Source organism: Ochotona princeps, chromosome 9, assembly GCF_030435755.1.
Source record: "Ochotona princeps isolate mOchPri1 chromosome 9, mOchPri1.hap1, whole genome shotgun sequence".
NCBI lineage: Eukaryota > Metazoa > Chordata > Mammalia > Lagomorpha > Ochotonidae > Ochotona > Ochotona princeps.
In genome coordinates, this window is record NC_080840.1 from 70,847,849 (window position 1) to 70,865,297 (window position 17,449).

Here is a 17,449-nt window from a genome sequence, read left to right on the forward strand (position 1 = left end):
TGGCTTTTCATTGGAAGGGATGATATCATGCCAACTTTGCTTTCAGACCAGAGATGGTCTCCCCAAGAAACTGTTGAATTTATCTGGACAATAAGATGCTGGACTCTATGCAGTATACATGCTTGCAATGAAGGAATCATGACTGGATATGAACTGCAGTACTGCAGCAAGGTGTAGGAATCCATTGAGGGAGGGAATGGGGAGGGGTTGGGGAAATCCCAGAGCCTATGAAACTGTGTCATAAAATGAAATGAAATTTATGGGCCCGGCGGCGTGGCCTAGAGGCTAAAGTCCTCGCCTTGAAAGCCCCGGGATCCCATATGGGCGCTGTTTCTAATCCCGACAGCTCCACTTCCCATCCAGCTCCCTGCTTGTGGCCTGGGAAAGCAGTTGAGGAGGGCCCAAAAGCTTTGGGACCCTGCACCCGCGTGGGAGACCCGGAAGAGGTTCCTGGTTCCCAGCTTCAGATAGGCGTGTACCGCCCTTTGCGGCTCACTTGGGGAGTGAAACATCGGATGGAAGATCTTCCTCTCTGTCTCTCCTCCTCTCTGTATATCCGGCTTTCCAGTAATAATAAAATCTTTAAAAAAAAATGAAATGAAATTTAAAAAAAAGAATGAACCACAGGGGGAAAAAAAAAAACCAATATTGGTACTTAGCATTCATCCCTATATATACATGCTTAATTTTTCTGTGGAATATTAAGTATTGGCAATTTTTTACTTTTAATATGTATTTGTTTGATTTGAAAGGGATATTTATGGGAAAGAGAGACAGAGAGAAAGATATTCCATCCACTGGTTCACTCCCCAAATGATTACAATGGCTGGAGTTGAATCAGTCTGAAACCAGGAATCAGGAACCTTTGTGAGTCTTCCTCATAGGTGTGTGACCAAAGGACCTGGGCCATCTTCTGCTACTTTCCCAGATTTTAAGCAACAAGCTGGATTAGACGTAAAGCGGCCAGGATATGAACCTGAACCCATATGCAATTCCAGCATTCCAGGTCAAGGATTAACTTGTGGAACCACTGTGCTGGCATAGGCTTTGGAAATTTTAAATGTTTCTCATTTAAATCTAATGTGACAAGTAAATGATTGGCATATGTATGCCAGCAATACATTATTGGCATGTATATAATTTAATAAGACACATCACTGTTGTTATGCTTGTGTGCTAGTGTATTTTAAATATTTTTAGAGTGAGCAATTTGTTGTATAAATGTTCATATAATTACAAGTGCCCAATACTAGTGATAAAGTTATCATTTTATATTTTACTGTACATTGTAAAAATAAACATAAAACATTTAATAGAATAAATTGCCCAATAAACATGCTTGCTTCAAATTATATCACAAACATCTCTACCTATTTCTACTACTTACAATCACCAAGATTTGCCACTCAAGGAAATCATTGCATTGCATTCCTGATAATTTTGTAAGAGGCAGCATAAAAAACACTTTCCAAGGCTCTGATTGTGCTCAGTGATTGGAGGCAATAGCTAGGACCAGCGTGACTCCAGGAGAAAGAGAAAAGTGAAGAATGATGGGGAGGAGAGGAAATCGCACAGCAACAAGGACAGATCACGCACTAAATTGTAGCTATTATGAGAGTTTTAGCTTGTACTGAATGTGAGATTAAGAGGCTGAGAGTCATTGGTACATCAAGTTTGAACAGAGAAGTGATATTGTCTGTCTTACATTTTTAAAACATTAGTTTAAAAAGTAAGGTAACAAGCTTGGCTTGGTGGTATGCGTTAAAGGAAGAGAAAGAAGCAATCTCTAGAAACAAAAGTACTAATTATGAGATCATATTAATAATGCAGGGTAGATGTAATAACTGTAACACAGACTTGGTAGTGCAGGTGGCGAGATATATTTATGTTCTGCATGTATTTTTATAATAGCATTAATGGGATAGACTATTAGATTAGACATGAGAGAAGATGAGACAATTTACACTTGACTTCAAGGTTTTATACTTAGCTAACAAAAAATTTATTAAATGCAAATCAAATGATCATTTACCTTTCCTTATTGTAAAATGGAAAAGATATCAATGATCCCATCACAGAATTATTTTAAATATTGAATCATGTAATATATGGAAAATGCCTGCCACACAGCTTAGTACATATACGTTCCATTAACTGTAAATTTAACGGAGGGACTCAGTGAACACTGCGGAAGTCAATGAAATCTGAAGCACCAATACTCCAGCTTAGGTATCTACTGAGCATGAAATTATTCCTGATTGCCATTGAATCATATTTCTAATTTAGCAAGTTAGATATTAGTGCAATTAGCTATAAAAGAAAGGTGTGACTAGTGAGAGTGTTATCCTTTCAGCTTGAAAACCAGATGGATTTCCTTAGAGGACTAACAATTGAAGGTCTATACATTAGGTCATTGGAGGCTACATTGGTTACTTGAGTTTAGGGCAGGAGTAGTAGTCTATTAAAATAAGTAAAGGATAACAGAAAACATGCAAACTGCAAAAAGAAACTTGATAACAAGAGAAAATAAACCCACAATTGGATTTTGCAGCAAGAATATGTTCAGAGGGCAAGGCGTGGTAACCTAGCGGCTGAAGTCATGCCAGGATCTCATATGGCTGCCAGTTCTGATTCCGGCAGCCCTGCTTCCCACCCAGCTCCCAGCTTGTGGTCTACGAAAGCAGTTGAGGATGGCGCAAAGCCTTGGGACCCGGCACCCACATGGGAGCCCTGGAAGAAGCTCCTTCCTCCTGGCTTTGGATCAGCTCAGCACCGGCCGTTTCGGCCACTTGGGGAGTGAATCAACAGATTTAAGATCTTCCTCTCTGTCTTTCCTCCTCTCTGTATGTATGACTTTCCAATAAAAAAATAAATCTTAGTCATATGCATAAGGCTGTGACCCCATATGACTTTATCTTAAATTCTCATGAAATGAAAAGAAGTCCTGCGGCTTTGTGACATTATAGCCACTTCCATTCAACGCAATGCACTAACTTATATGTTTGTGGTGACATTGATCTAAACAGAATTAATGCACTATGAAGTAAAAATCTAGCAAGTAACAGTATAACATCTGATAGCAGTAATAAACCATTATGACACTGGTTATCTATTTACATATCATATTTTTATTATTATTTTAAAGATCATTTCTTTTACACATAAAAATTTACCAAAAAATAAATTATATTAGCAGCATTCTCATGAGTCTTATGTTTACTATATCTCTTGATTATATGACAAATGTCATGACAAATGACTAACTTATACAGGTTAGTGGAAATATATTGGACTAAAGCTGCAAAAGTGAAGTCCTTGCAGGGTCAACAAGCTGACACAGTGAGTGAGCATTGAATAAGGACATTTTTGATGAGCAAAATGAACAAAAAGTAATAACACATAGTAATATGAAGGCAAATTTTGAGAAGTCCTGGGGGCCAGCTTGGTATCAGATTACACCTCCACCTGTGTTGCGAGTATCCTGTGTAAGCCTGTTCATGCCCAGGCTTCTTCACTTTTGATCCCACTGCTGGCTTATGGCCTGGGAACGAAGCCCTTGTATCCATGTGGAAGATCCTGAAAGAAACTCCTGGCTTCCAATTTGTGCAGTTCTGGCCATCACAACCATTTTGGAGAATGATCGAGATTAAAAATCTCTCTCACACACTCTTTCAAGTAATAAATAAATAAACAATCTTTTTTTTTTAATTGAAGCCCTACAGTGATTCAACATTTAACACTATATAAAACAGAATGAGCTTAAAACTGAGGGCTAGTATTTATTGATGCATGATCACACAATCTCTGAGTATCTTTATCTGTAAAATTGAGAAAATAATCATCTTAAGAATATTAATAAAAATTAAATATATGAATGTTCATGGTTGTATAGAGTTTAGAGTAAAGCTTATGTAATTAGTAGCAGCTAGGTGGAACTAAAGAAATTATTATCTAAGCCTCAGAAGTATGAGAGGTGTTTATTAATCCCTAGGAAAGACTTAGCAAAGCAAATAAAATTGCACAGATGGTCTACATACTGCTAATCACTCCAGGTGTCTAAGTTGCTTGTTAAGTTAACCTGTATGTAATTTACCAATTATATTGTTTAGGTCCCCTCATCTAATTCTTTTTGTTACTACTATTAGTCTAAATTATTGTATAGCTCCAGATATTGTAAATCAGGCTTACCAGACACAGGTAGCTGTCATTGTCCATCTGGCTATGCTTTGGAGCCAAGATAGGAACTACATAAGCTGGACAAGGAGATGGAAAGGACACCATTGTCCAAACAACCACTGACCAAACAGATATTTCTCTCTGTTCATTATAACATAACATCCAAAAAGATAAGACACCCTGGTTTGATTAGCAAAAACATTTTTCAAATGACATGTAAGTTAGCAGTTAATTTGCTTGTAGAATAGAGAAACAGATGTCCTACATCTAGGTTTAACCATTCATTTGGCTATAATGTAAACTAACAAATGTCATGTTTGTGTACTTAGAAAACTAGATATGCTTTGCTCATGAAAGTATTCAATAGCATCCTTATCACTAAGGAAGTTATCAGAAAATACATTACAGTAGCAACTAGTGATTAAAACAACCAAAATTAATATGAAATAAAATACTAACCATATGCTGATCCTTGGCACATTTCCTCTTAAATTCACCCCTGCCTTTCTCCTGTGTTCTCAGTAACAAGAAGGACACTTTCCTGACACCTGTGCCAGTTGGCTTCTGGCTGTGACCTATCAATGATTGCTCAGGTAAGAACTGGAATGTCTAGAAGACATAGTAGGCCAACCTCCCCCCCCCCAACACACACACACTCTATCTCTTCTTCCCTCGCTTGCTTCCTCTTTCCCTCCTATTCCCAAAGTTGCCTCACTAGTGCCACATTTCTCATATTTGTGTATTTTTCATAAGACAGCATCTAGACTGATCTACCTTGCTCACAGTTTTGTTTGATGTTCCCATATGCAGGTTTCTACAAAGTCACCCCTTCTGGAGGTGTAAGTAGCTTTCTGGTATTGCTCACTTTCAGGTTGCCTCATACTTCTATGTTGAGATTATTATTTCTACAACTTTCTGTAAACTTTGTTATCTAATCCCTACATTTGATATATGCTTGGTGATTCCTATGTACCTGATGGATCCTGATTCATAAGGCCCCAAAATTGTTAAATGATGCTTATTCTGGGAAGAAGAAAATGTTGATAATCAACAAATAAATTTTAGAAAGAGGAATATCAACAGAAATTTGTTGCCTTTGGGATTTCCTTAGCACACTAAAACCGAAGCTGGTCTTACAATGGGAAATGTGTGCAATATTTCCCTAGTTTATTCTGAATAGCTGTTTTTTTCTTGGCTGATTTTGTTATTTCATGGGATATCTGCAATCATCTCATAAAGCAATGTTATATGTAATGTAATTTAAAAATTGATATTTTGGTCAAAATAAACAGGTCTAGAAACATCTGTATATGTGAAAAAATAAAAATCCAGTGCATTTAACACATAAGGAATCAAATTTTATAGTTTTGATATTCAAGGTTGTTTTGTATCTTCAGGATGCAGTAACCTAAGGCAAGTATTCTGAAAATGAAAGCCACGATGGTTGAGGATATGCACACAAAAACAGCTCCCTTCACTTAGATCCATTTGCAATATTGTGGTGGGCAAAGGCAAGCTATTTCATGCTAAAACATCACTTGCAAATTTGGTAATTGGATCCAGTTTGTGGAGTTTGCACCCTGAAAATGTTATTGCATTTCATTTATAATCAAAGTGACTGAGTTTGAAATGATATTAAATGTGCCAGTTTGAGGAAATAATCCAAATGGATTTATGCTGAAATGTTATTAACTTGGAACCGGTTCAATGGCTATCTGGCATTTTCACATTGGTAGGGTTGATTTGTGGAGCGGGAACAATGAGCTAGAGAGATGGAGAGCTGTGTACTTAACATTCATGTTTATCATTTATGAACCTGGGCTGAGAACTTATTAAATTTCTGCCTTGTAGTTTTAGGGTTTTGTTGCATACAGTATTCATTTGTACATTCATTTATATAGATTTATTATAGTCATCCATTGCAGATTATCATTTTACATATAGACTTCCTCATGCAAATGGTTAGCTAGAACAAGAATCAAAATAATATAAGCAGTAAATATTGATTATTCTACAAACAAACTCATTTTTCTATTCTTATAAGATTAAGATGAAGTCTCAGGTTTTTAAGCTCTAGATATTTGTTAAAATGATATGCTTACCTTATATAAAGATAAATTAGCCATTTAGTCAATAAGTAAAATTTTTTAAAAAATCAAGAAATAATGAAACATATATGACAGATTCAAATTACGTAAAAAATATAAACTCAATGAATGAAAGTCCAAGGAAATGGCATAGACAATATTTTAACATATTCTACAATGACCAGCAATATGCCTTATGCATAACAATGTTTCACATATCTGAATTGTCTCAATATACCATGTTATTGAGATCAAAATATTTAATGTGCCAAGAGATTTGAACCATACTGTCCAGATATGTGTGGTTTTATGTTAATTACTCAACTGCATTCATTCATTTGTTCTTCAAGCACTTTCAGTTTCCATACTCTTTGTAGATCACATATTTAACTTATGAGGATTCTATCAAAATTTATACTCAAAGGAGATAAGTAGAAGGAATAAAGGCAGTAAGAAAACACATAAGAAAAATCTCAGAATTCAAACAAGCTAATGAACTAGAGGTAATTAAATACCCACTGTCACTTTTATGACCTCATAATTCCAGGTAGAGAGAATTGTGGTGAGAATGTTCTTTCAAAATTCCAACTGGAAGTGTATTTTGATTGTTATGGGAAAAATGGAAAATATTACATTAGAACCTGATCATATCAGACTTCCTGATCTCTCTAAAACCCTATTTTCTCTTTCACAAAGTCAGCTATTTGAGGAAGATGAATTTATACAATTCTTGCAATTCTAAATATCTGTAATCTCTAGTGTTGAAAAAGATAAAACTTCATGAGCACACTGAAAGAACAAAGGATAAACCAAGGGAAACACAAAATGATTAATGGAGTGTCTAAGCAGGAGAATAATAAAGATCAAATTATAATTAAGATTTTCAATAGCTGACATCAAAAGCATGGCATAGTGTAAAGATAAAATGTAATAGAAAAAACAATGTATTATATATTAAAAACTTACATCAATTTTGCTACACCTCTTTTCTTGGTAATATAATTCCATATATATGTGTATATATATACATATATATTTCACAAACTATTAAGATTATTTCACTTATTGTACACTGCAAAATTCAAGTCATTTTTATTCAACTACTTATTCATCCTCATTTCTGATGTTAGATAAGAATGGAATATGTATCAAAAGCCTGTAGAAACGCATATTATATTGTTTTCTCATGTTGTCTATTGGATTTGGGCAACAAGATTGGCCTATTATAGCAACAATAGTCTTACAGGTTGGTGGATCTCAATCAAATCCAAGATGGAGGCTAGGAAATTTTGCTCTCACCTTCAACAGTGACTAGACTGTGGACAAGGGAACTCGGGCTGGGTCAGTCTTGAGGCTTGAATTTTAGTTCTGGCCACCAATGTCATAAAGTGAGCAGATCTCAAGAAGGTCTGGGCTAGAGGCTAGGAAATTTGCTCCCCCAGCTGTGAGACTGTGGCTGGGGAACGTGGGCTGAGTGGCCTGGGTGCCAATGGCACTGGTTAATGCCATTGGGGCACACGGCAATGTGCTCTGGAAACTTGAGGATGTAATGCTACAGGGAGTCTAGGGGATGTCATAGCTGTGTACGAGCAGGACCTGAGGGTTGATGTCCAGGTAAGGAATGACTTCTCAAGGATATCCACGGCAAGGCCACTGCACTAGAAGAACAAGATGATGGTTCCCACCAACAAAGAGCAGAATAGGGAACTGGTACTCTGAGACGGAGCCATGAAACCAACAAACACATGAGTGAATTGGGTCTGGGGGCAGAAACCGTGGGGGAATATCTGGGCTCACCCATGTGTAACAGCAATTTCTATTGGTACCTGCAAGATGTGGTTGAGAATAGGCCTGGTTGGGGAGCTAATAGTATACCTAGACTGAGTTGGAATTCTCACTGATGAGTGTGAGAGATGAATAGAGGATTTGGGCTAAGCTGGACATGGCTGCGGTCTCCCTCAGCATGAGTGTGGAATGGATCAAGGGAGCATCAGATTGGGCTAAACTCCTGCACCTGCTAGTACTCATGAGTGTCAGAGTGGACACACAACAGGCTGGACTAAGTCTTGGTTCCCACTGAACCATGTGAGAGCTATGTCTGGGCATGGTCCATGTATCACTGCAAGACCAAATAGTAGGAAACAGGAAGGGTATGGATCAAATGGGTAGGGACAACATTCCTGTCAAGGCAAGAGATGGACAAAGTCCACTTGGGCCAAAGACCCACTGGTATACACAAGATCTGCCATGGGAGGAGACTTTATAGAGGAGCTTAGGGAACTCCTTTGTCAGGTTGCAGTCCATGCAGGTAAGCACAAGAACCAAGGCAAGGGACATGTCAAAAAGGTCAGGTACCCACTGTCATACATGTGGGTCAAATCTGTATGTGGGTAAGACTGGGCCAATTCATAACATCTACTGGCAAATGTGAAAACCAGCATGGAGTGCAAGAGGGGCCAGGTTGGTCTGCAACTCTAGAAAATTCATACTGGAGCAGGGATGGAGGACTGATTGGGCAAGCCTAGACTGAAGCATCAACCGGCATATGCTGGAACTGGAGGAAGGTTGAATTAAATTACGCTGAAACACCTGCTGATGGATGCTGAGGTGAAACGAGTCATGCCAACCTGGGGTGGGTATGAAGTCCATGAGCTCTGTGGTCAGAGGAGTTCAGTGGAGCCCATGTCGCTGGGCCTGAGTTCTAGGGTACGTCTGAATGGTGGGTGCTAGATCCATGATCCCTAGGTGTGAGGCGTCTAGCAGGGCCTATGTACCATGGGCCTACCTATGTGGTGGATGCAAGATACCTGAGCCCCAAGAGTGGGACTTCTGATGGTTGCCTGGCCCAGGCCTTAGGGCCCACTTGCATGGTGGGGTGCAAGGCCCACCCATTGTGGCCTGATGAGGACATCTGGTACCATGGAAAAGAATGGAGAAGAAAATATATGGACAATACCCCAGCCAAACAATGACAGCAAGTATTTTGGAAATGGAGACTCTAAGGTCAACTGTGTAAACCAATGGGAATTGCAAGGGATTCCTCACCCTTGGACTGGCAAGATCAACACAGCATTTCGGAGCTATAGCATCCACCTGGGCAGAACCCTCAGAGCGTGAGTGACATGGGGACCCTGGGTTGATATCAGGTGGCTGCTCCCCATCCTCGGGTACTGGGATGGACGGGAGACTGGGTATGGCTTCCCTCTTATTTCCTCCCTCACCCAAGAAATGGGAAGAAGAAACAGAAGTTTGGAAATAATGATCACACCCATTTCTCCTTAGTCCTACATTATTTCCACCCAGATCAATTATGCAAACATCACCTATGATAATAATTTAAAAAGGAGTATAAAAAGAAAAAACTTATAAGGATAATCTATGTTTGATAATTATGGTAACGGAACTTTTGGAAACAGAAACTATAAGAAAATGAGAAAAAAATATGGCTTGTTATGCAGAAGTAAGTCTACTGTTTTCTGTAAGAAACAACAGTTACTCAATCACATTGGAAGCTCTAAATTTATACATTCACTCACAAATGCCTCAAATTAAAGAAGGGGCCATGTCCAGTTAAGCTACCCCAAGCCAGGAGACAAAAGTATGGTAATTGTCTTCCGCTAAGAAAAAAATATTGAGGAGGTTGTGAGCCTGGAATATCAAGCCAACACTACTACAGCAAGGGGAAGGAGTTTTGGGACTGCAAGGAATTTCTCTCCTGCAGCTGCGCATGACCACAACGGTTGCTAAAGCATGACAGAACAGAAGTAATGCAGTAACCAAATTTATGGAATGTGGGTGGAATATGAATCTTATTGTTGAAATTTTGAGTCCACTGTTAATTTTCCATAAAATTAAACTGTTAGCCAATTTATTAAAAGTCCCTCTTTATTCCATTCCTATTTGTGTTATCTCAAAGTTAGCTCAGAAAGGAAAGCCAAAAACCATAACATTTCTTAAATTCTATGGGTATCAGTGACAATGGAATGGAAGATTCCATGTCTCTCTCTTACCTTCTTCCCTCCGTAAAGTAGTAGAACCAGGGCAGGTTCACTCTTTTCGCTACTCCCTTTTCATTCTATACAAAACTACTCTTGTAGCTACTGGTATCGTTGAAATGACCTAAGGAGAACAACCTCAATTCTATATTGGGCAGATTTTTATCGTATCTGGCCCAAGAGCTAAGATGTGTAGACCTATGTAGATGAGTATTAAAATAAAGTGTAGGACTTTGGAAAGAAAATAGAAAAAGGATATTGAGTACTATTCTAGAAGCTCTAAGTCAAGACAAGATTTTCTCTATTTGATTTAGTGCAGCCAATTTCAGCCAATTTCACTTTTGTAGAGACATAAACTTAAGTACTATCTTTTTAATCTCCGGTTAAACTTTTTAAAAAAAATTATTTATTTTTATTGGAAAGTCATATGTACAGAGAGGAAGAGAGAGAGAGAAAAAGATCTTCCATGTGCTATTTCACTTCCCAAGTGGCTGCAACAGCTGGAGCTCAGCCAATCTTAAAGCAGGAGTTTCTTTGTCTCCCATGCAGATGCAGGGTCCCAAAGCTTTGAACCATCCTCAACTTCTTTCCTAGGCCACAAACAGGGAGCTGGATGGGAAATTGGGTCAACAGGATATGAACCAGCACCCATATGAGATCCTGGGTGTGCAAGGAGAAGGACTTTAGCCCCTTGGCTACTGCACTAGATTCTTCAATAAAACTTTGGAGTTTGTCTCTACAGTTGTATTTCACTTGCTTGAATTCATTGTTCAGAAAACATTGATCAAACCTTGTACCTTGTACCTTGTACCTGTCCCTTGGCTGAGGGATAGATATAAAGTTGAGTCAGATACTATTGCAGTTCTCAAAAAGCATCTGGGGTTTAATTACAAAAACAGACAATAGAGCAGGTAATTACAACAGCAGATGATGCCAGTATGCAGAGGTAGTCGTTAGTTGTTATGGGGGTACACATAAGAGGCAAATAATCCAGCTGGGAAATCACAGCACCCTTCCTGGAGAGAAATGTTTTAAGTTTATTCCTTTTGGATGGATACAGTGACGGATAAAAAGTCAGAGAAAATGAAAGGGTAAAAGAACTCCAGAAGAAAGTTCTGCTAAAAAGGCATAAGAGAGAGAAAATCGAAAGTCTGACCTAGTTGGAGACTGAAGTGATCACTGTGATGAAGCTGTGAAGAGAACGAGTGAGTATGAATTTATTAGTACTTTTTCATATATATTTATTTTTCTTATTTCAAAGGCTGGGGGCCAAAGAGAACTTCCATATGCTGGTGCACTCCACAAATGGCCACAAAGACTAGCCTGGACTAGGTTGAAGTCAGGAGTCTAGAAATCCTTCTGGGTCTCCCACACAAGCACCAGGTACCCAAATTAGTCAAAACTAAGAAAATATTCATGAATTAAGAGGCACTATTAAAATGCAAACGTAAGAGTTATGGGAGTTCCAGAAGACACAGAAAAGAAGCTAAGTTTAAATCTCTATTCAACAAAATAATAAATGAAAACAACCCTGATCCGGAGAAAGAATTGGGAAACACAATGTAGGAGGGACACAGAATTCCCGATATGGTTGACCAAAACTAATCTTCACCATAACACATGATAATCAAACTCTCCTCAGTCAAAAATAAGAAAAAGATCCTTAAATATGCATGTAAAAAATCAATAAACATATGGAGGGATGGCAATCAAACTTGCAGATAACCTCTCCCAGGACACTAAAGGCCAGAAGAGAATGGAGCGACAAATTCCAAATTCTGAAAGGAGAAACGTGTCTACCTAGAATAACGTACCCAGCAAAGCTTTCCTTTGGCTTTCAAAATAAAATAAAATTCTTCCACAGTAGAGAAAATCTCAAAAATAATGCCTCTTCCAGACCTGTGTTACAAATTATAACTTAAGATGTTCTCTTGACAGAAAAGAGGAATAGCACTCACCAAATCCAAAGCCAAATATAAAGAACATCCCAATAAAACAGCAACAGAAGACTAAATCAATAAGCAACCCATTTCTAAAATGACAGAACCAAATTATAACCTATTGTTTTTAACCCTGAATGTGAATGGCTTATGCCCATCAATCAAATGACATAGATCAGTTGATTGGACCAAAAAACAAAGCCCATCTATCTGTCACCTACAGATGACACATCTTAGCCACAAAAATCAGCACAAACTGTATCACATGCATTTTGATGTACTTTTTTTTTATTTCTTCAAAAAAGTTTTTTTTCTCATATTAAGTTTTTCAGTGATTCATAGGTCATACTGTAGCCTCATTTTCTTCAGGGTTCTTGATTTTCTTTTTCATTTCTGCAGTGACTTATTCATGATTCAGTAGCATGTTACTCAACTTCACGCTGTTGTAAACTTCTAATTTTCTTCCTGTTGTTGATTTTGTTTGTGGTTTTTCATTTAAGGGGATTACAATAACTGTGTAATGGAGACTATCATATCCATATGTAAGGATACAATGCAGTATACATCTCTACTTCCAGATAAAGATGGACTCCCAATGAAACTGTTTGCTATATCCTGACAATAGGATGCTGAACTCTCTGCCATTGTCCATGCCAGCAGAGATGGACTAAGTATAGTAACTAAGTATACTATACTATAGTAACTAAGTATACTAACTATAGTATTGTAATATTATAGGGCAACTCAGTGGAGTGGGGGTCTTAAGAGGATTTGGGGAGGTGAAAAGCAAAATCCCAGAGCCTATGGAACTGCATCACAAAATAATAATAACAATAAAAACAAACAGAAAATGTATGAAAAGCCCTAATTTCTACCTCATCAAAGTTTTGTAATTGGCAGAGAAGTCTTTTTTGTGACAGTTATTTCAACATTTTCTTTTTTATCCAGTTGGAAAACTGAGCTACATAATTGGCTTCCTGATGAATTCAGACATGATTTATATAATTACCAAAAGATGATCATCTCTTCTTTATTAAGCCATTTGCTCAAAATTATTGCTTCAACAAATTATGTTCTGCTTTAAAATAAAATGATTTCTGTTTTCTGCAGTATTTTTAGTAATGATGATTTCCACAGATGGTTTATTTTTAGATTTCCAGGTAGATTTTTTAATTGTTCATTTAAAAACAGAGAGAATATGAATGAATGAAAATGACCCAGATACCCATTACAGTAAGAGGAAATTGGGATAAGGAGGAGACAAAAACATTTCCAGGAGGCAGAAACAAGGATCCAGCACTCCCACATGGAAGACAGCCATCAAATTACTTGTGCCATCACCTCTGCTGCTTTGGTCTGAATGGTTGAGAACTTTGAGTCACACATGTATTTAGGAATCTGGATGTGGGACATTGGTGTCCAAGTGGTTACAGCAGAGCATGCATAGTGGGGTAACTGGTAAACAGGTTAAATGGCTTTTTCACTTCCAATCCAGGAAGGCAGCAGAAGCTGGCCCAAGTGTTTGAGCCCTTGTATCATCTTTGGAGATCTGGAACAATCGCCTGCCTCTTAGCCCAGCCCTAGCTTTCCAGCTGTTTATGAAGTAAACCAAAACATGAAGGATCTCTCTCTTTCTCTTGCTTTCCCTCTCCCCCTCTGAAATAAAATAAGATTTTAAATGGTTAGGATAAATTTTCATCCATAGGTAACTTTATTTCCAAATACATTCAGGCTTAATTATTCAAACCAATGGACTAAAGCTTTGGGGTAGATGATCCCAAATACAAATCATCCTAAGCCATTTCGTTTTTTTTTTTTCTTTATAATCTCTTTCTTTCTTTCATTTTTAGTGTTTATCAGAAGTCAAAATGCATATTTTCAGTACCAAATAATACAGCCTTGTAATGCAGTAGTCCCTGAAAGAAAGTAATCCAGATTATAAAACATTAAAGATCACATGCAACAAAAAGTGAAGAATTGTTAAGTGCAGTTTTCAACTAAATGTACACAGCATCTTATACAAAGTGAGTTGTTTTTTTTCTTAAAATCTGAGAATGTAAAACCCATATTTGTTACTATCCTGACATTTAGAAGCTTTTATCCTAGCATCTTGCTAAAGTTTTCTGCCAAGGCATGAACACAGGAGCACACTGTGTGCTGGACAATCTTATTTAAAGTCTGCAATTGTGACTTTTCAGTACCTGACTGTACCATTACTACTCTTCCTCTTCACCACCACCGGAAGGTCTTCCAGGAGTCTGCTGCTCCAGTTTTCAGAGCAAGATAATTCTATAAAATGTCAGTCTGTGTAAAGCCTACTCTAAAATGTTTGTGTAAAACGATATTTAAAAATAAGCTTTCTAGCAGAAAAAAGTGAAATCCATGCATATGGATTCCATGCATATAATGTCTAGTGACATTCTACAACACATATTTTCCAGGAACATTTTGGATTTTTATAGCTAAGTCAGTATTGTTAGCAACGTTAAGGAACTTTACACCTCTATTCCATACTTCAGACTCTTGATCAGATATTTAAAAGCAATTTTCTCTGACACATGATTTACTAAACATCTACATTCTCTCATTGTTTCCATTCTCATATGCCTCAGTCCCATACATTGCCCACCTCTTCAGTTAATGCTTTGTCTCACTTAAATGACTTTCTAATTGGTACTACCCTAAAATTCCCCATTTCAATTCTTATGCACTAAATCCAAATATGTATAACCCCTGCAATGATTATCCCAAAACAAGTAACTCCTAATTCAATTAAAATCATTTGCTGCCCTTGCTTGTTATGACTTTCTTAATTTTTTTAAAAAAGATATTTATTTGAAAGACAAATACATAGAGAGGGAGACAAAGAGGAAAGAGAAGAGAAAAGGGGGAGAGGGGACAGGAGAGAGACACAGAGGAGTTGGGAGACACTGAGGAATAGGAGGAGGAGGAGGAGGAGAAGAAGAAGAGAGAAGCAGAAGGGGAGGAGGAGGGAGTAAGAAGGGGGAGGAGAAAGAGAAAGAAGGAGAGAAAAGGGGAGAGAAGGAGTGAGAAAAACAGATTTGCCAATTGCTGCTGTTTTTACTCCTCAAATGGCTGCAATGGCCAAGAATTTTTTTTTTTTTTTTTTAGGGATTTGGACTGAAAGTGAAACAGCCAGGACTCCAACCAGTACCTATATTGCCTGGTTTAACCCACTGCGCCACAGTATTTACCCCTGTGGCTTTCTTCTAGCAGGCCTCATCATTCAACATTTTCTATTTATACCATCGTATTTCAGGATTTTGCAACAGTTAGAACACTGCACCAATTTATATACTATTCTCTGTATGTTCAGGTGTTTTAGAATTACTTGGAATGCCCTTTCTTTTATTCTTTAACAAGAAACACTTTTCTAGTGACATTATGCTGATGTTTAAATGTTATAATTGAACTTTATGCAATGGACCTAGGAACGTATACATTCTCTTGTGCTGTGACTATGTCTTAAGAATGTGTTTACTGTTAACAGATAATATATTTTTATCAAATGTTAATGCTCAAGTTTATCCCCTTTCCTACATTGTGACAACTTGAATGTAGGGTGTGTGTGTGTGTGTGTGTGAGTGTGCGTGTGCGTGTATATGTGTGTGTTGTTATTTGTATCTTCTATTCCTCATGATGATTAGCACAGAAACAAATTTGCAGAATAAGTGGGTGAACGAATAGATGAATAACTAAATTTTGCTTCAGATATATAAGTAAACCTTACAGGTTTTCTGAAAAGGCAGCAACAGAATAAGGACATGTTTTGATGTCATAGAGAAAGTCATTAATGAGATCATGATACATTGTGATCCTAATAATAAGGTGGGTAATTAGGAAAAATACAATCACGAGGCACTATAATGATGACCAGCCCTTTTACATAAATGAAAGATCATTAAGATTCGTCTTTCAAGTTCAAGCATTTGGCATATTAGTTAAGCAATATTCCTGAATTTGATTCTTGCCTATGCTTTGTATTCCAGCTTCCTGCTAGTGTGCACTACGGCGAGCAGCAGAGGATAACTCAAGTAGTTGGGTCCCTGTCACTTATGTGAAAGACTTGTTTCCTTTGCTGGATTGTGTTCCTTGCACTTGGCATTGGTCTGGGATACTCCTTCCTTGTGAGCATTTGGGGACAGTAGCAAGAGATGAGAAAACAGTCTGCGTGTGCATGGGTAAGTCTCTAACTCTCACAAACTGCCTCTCAAACTAAGATAACAAGTGTTTAAAGTAAATACAAGTGTTAGTCCTTTACGACATGAAAGCTGTGAAAATAGATGAACTATAATTTTCTACAGTAGAAACTAGAGAAAAATTGACATGAATTTTTAAAAATAGATTGAAGCTTACATCTGTAAACCCATACAAAGCTGCATGTTCTATTCCTTTCACTCCAAAGGAAATTATCATTGCTCTCTGGTTTGCTACTGAATGAACAAGAAGGTTTTAGTTCCAAGATAATCCCCCAAAACACTCAAGGGAAATAATGTAACTTTTAGACTAAACCTTCATGAAACTCTAAAATAATCCTCCCTTAAGTATTCAAGGTATCTAGGAAAAAACTGAAGATGTAGATGTGAATTTTGCATACTGCAAAATCAATACACCAAAGACAATAAAAGAAAAAGGACACACTCATTTCCTCAAATTAAGAAAACTCGTATCACTTTTTAAAGGATTCAAAATGATGCTCAGAAATAAAATAAAGCACAGACTATATTCTGTGATGCTCCAAATATTAACAGTGCACACATGCTCACTTGAAAATTACACCAGCTTTATAAATCTATGCAGCTATTGTCATTTTTCATGAATTCAAAAGTGTACTTTTCAATAATAATAATTTAAAATTCTGAACTATAAATTTAAAGTAAAATTAATAATGTGTCATAGTTTAATTGACAGAGCTTGTCAAATTTCACCATATTGTGAAAGAAAATAATGGTGCATGCGGTTTACAGTAAATGAAAGTGTTAGAAGCTTGAAGATGCAAGGTTAAGTGCCTGGTATTTGAATATTTTTCCATTGTCAAACCAAGTTGTGAAACAGATCTAAAGGAGAGTTGTAATTTTCTTAACTGTAGTATAAAATAGTATCATATTTCATCTCTCCCATACACAACAAGGTAAATGTTCCACAAAGAAAAAAATGTTCCAGAAAAAAAAGACAACCTGAGTAGACTTCCTACTTCTCAATTTATAACTATTTTTAATCTATATTAAAA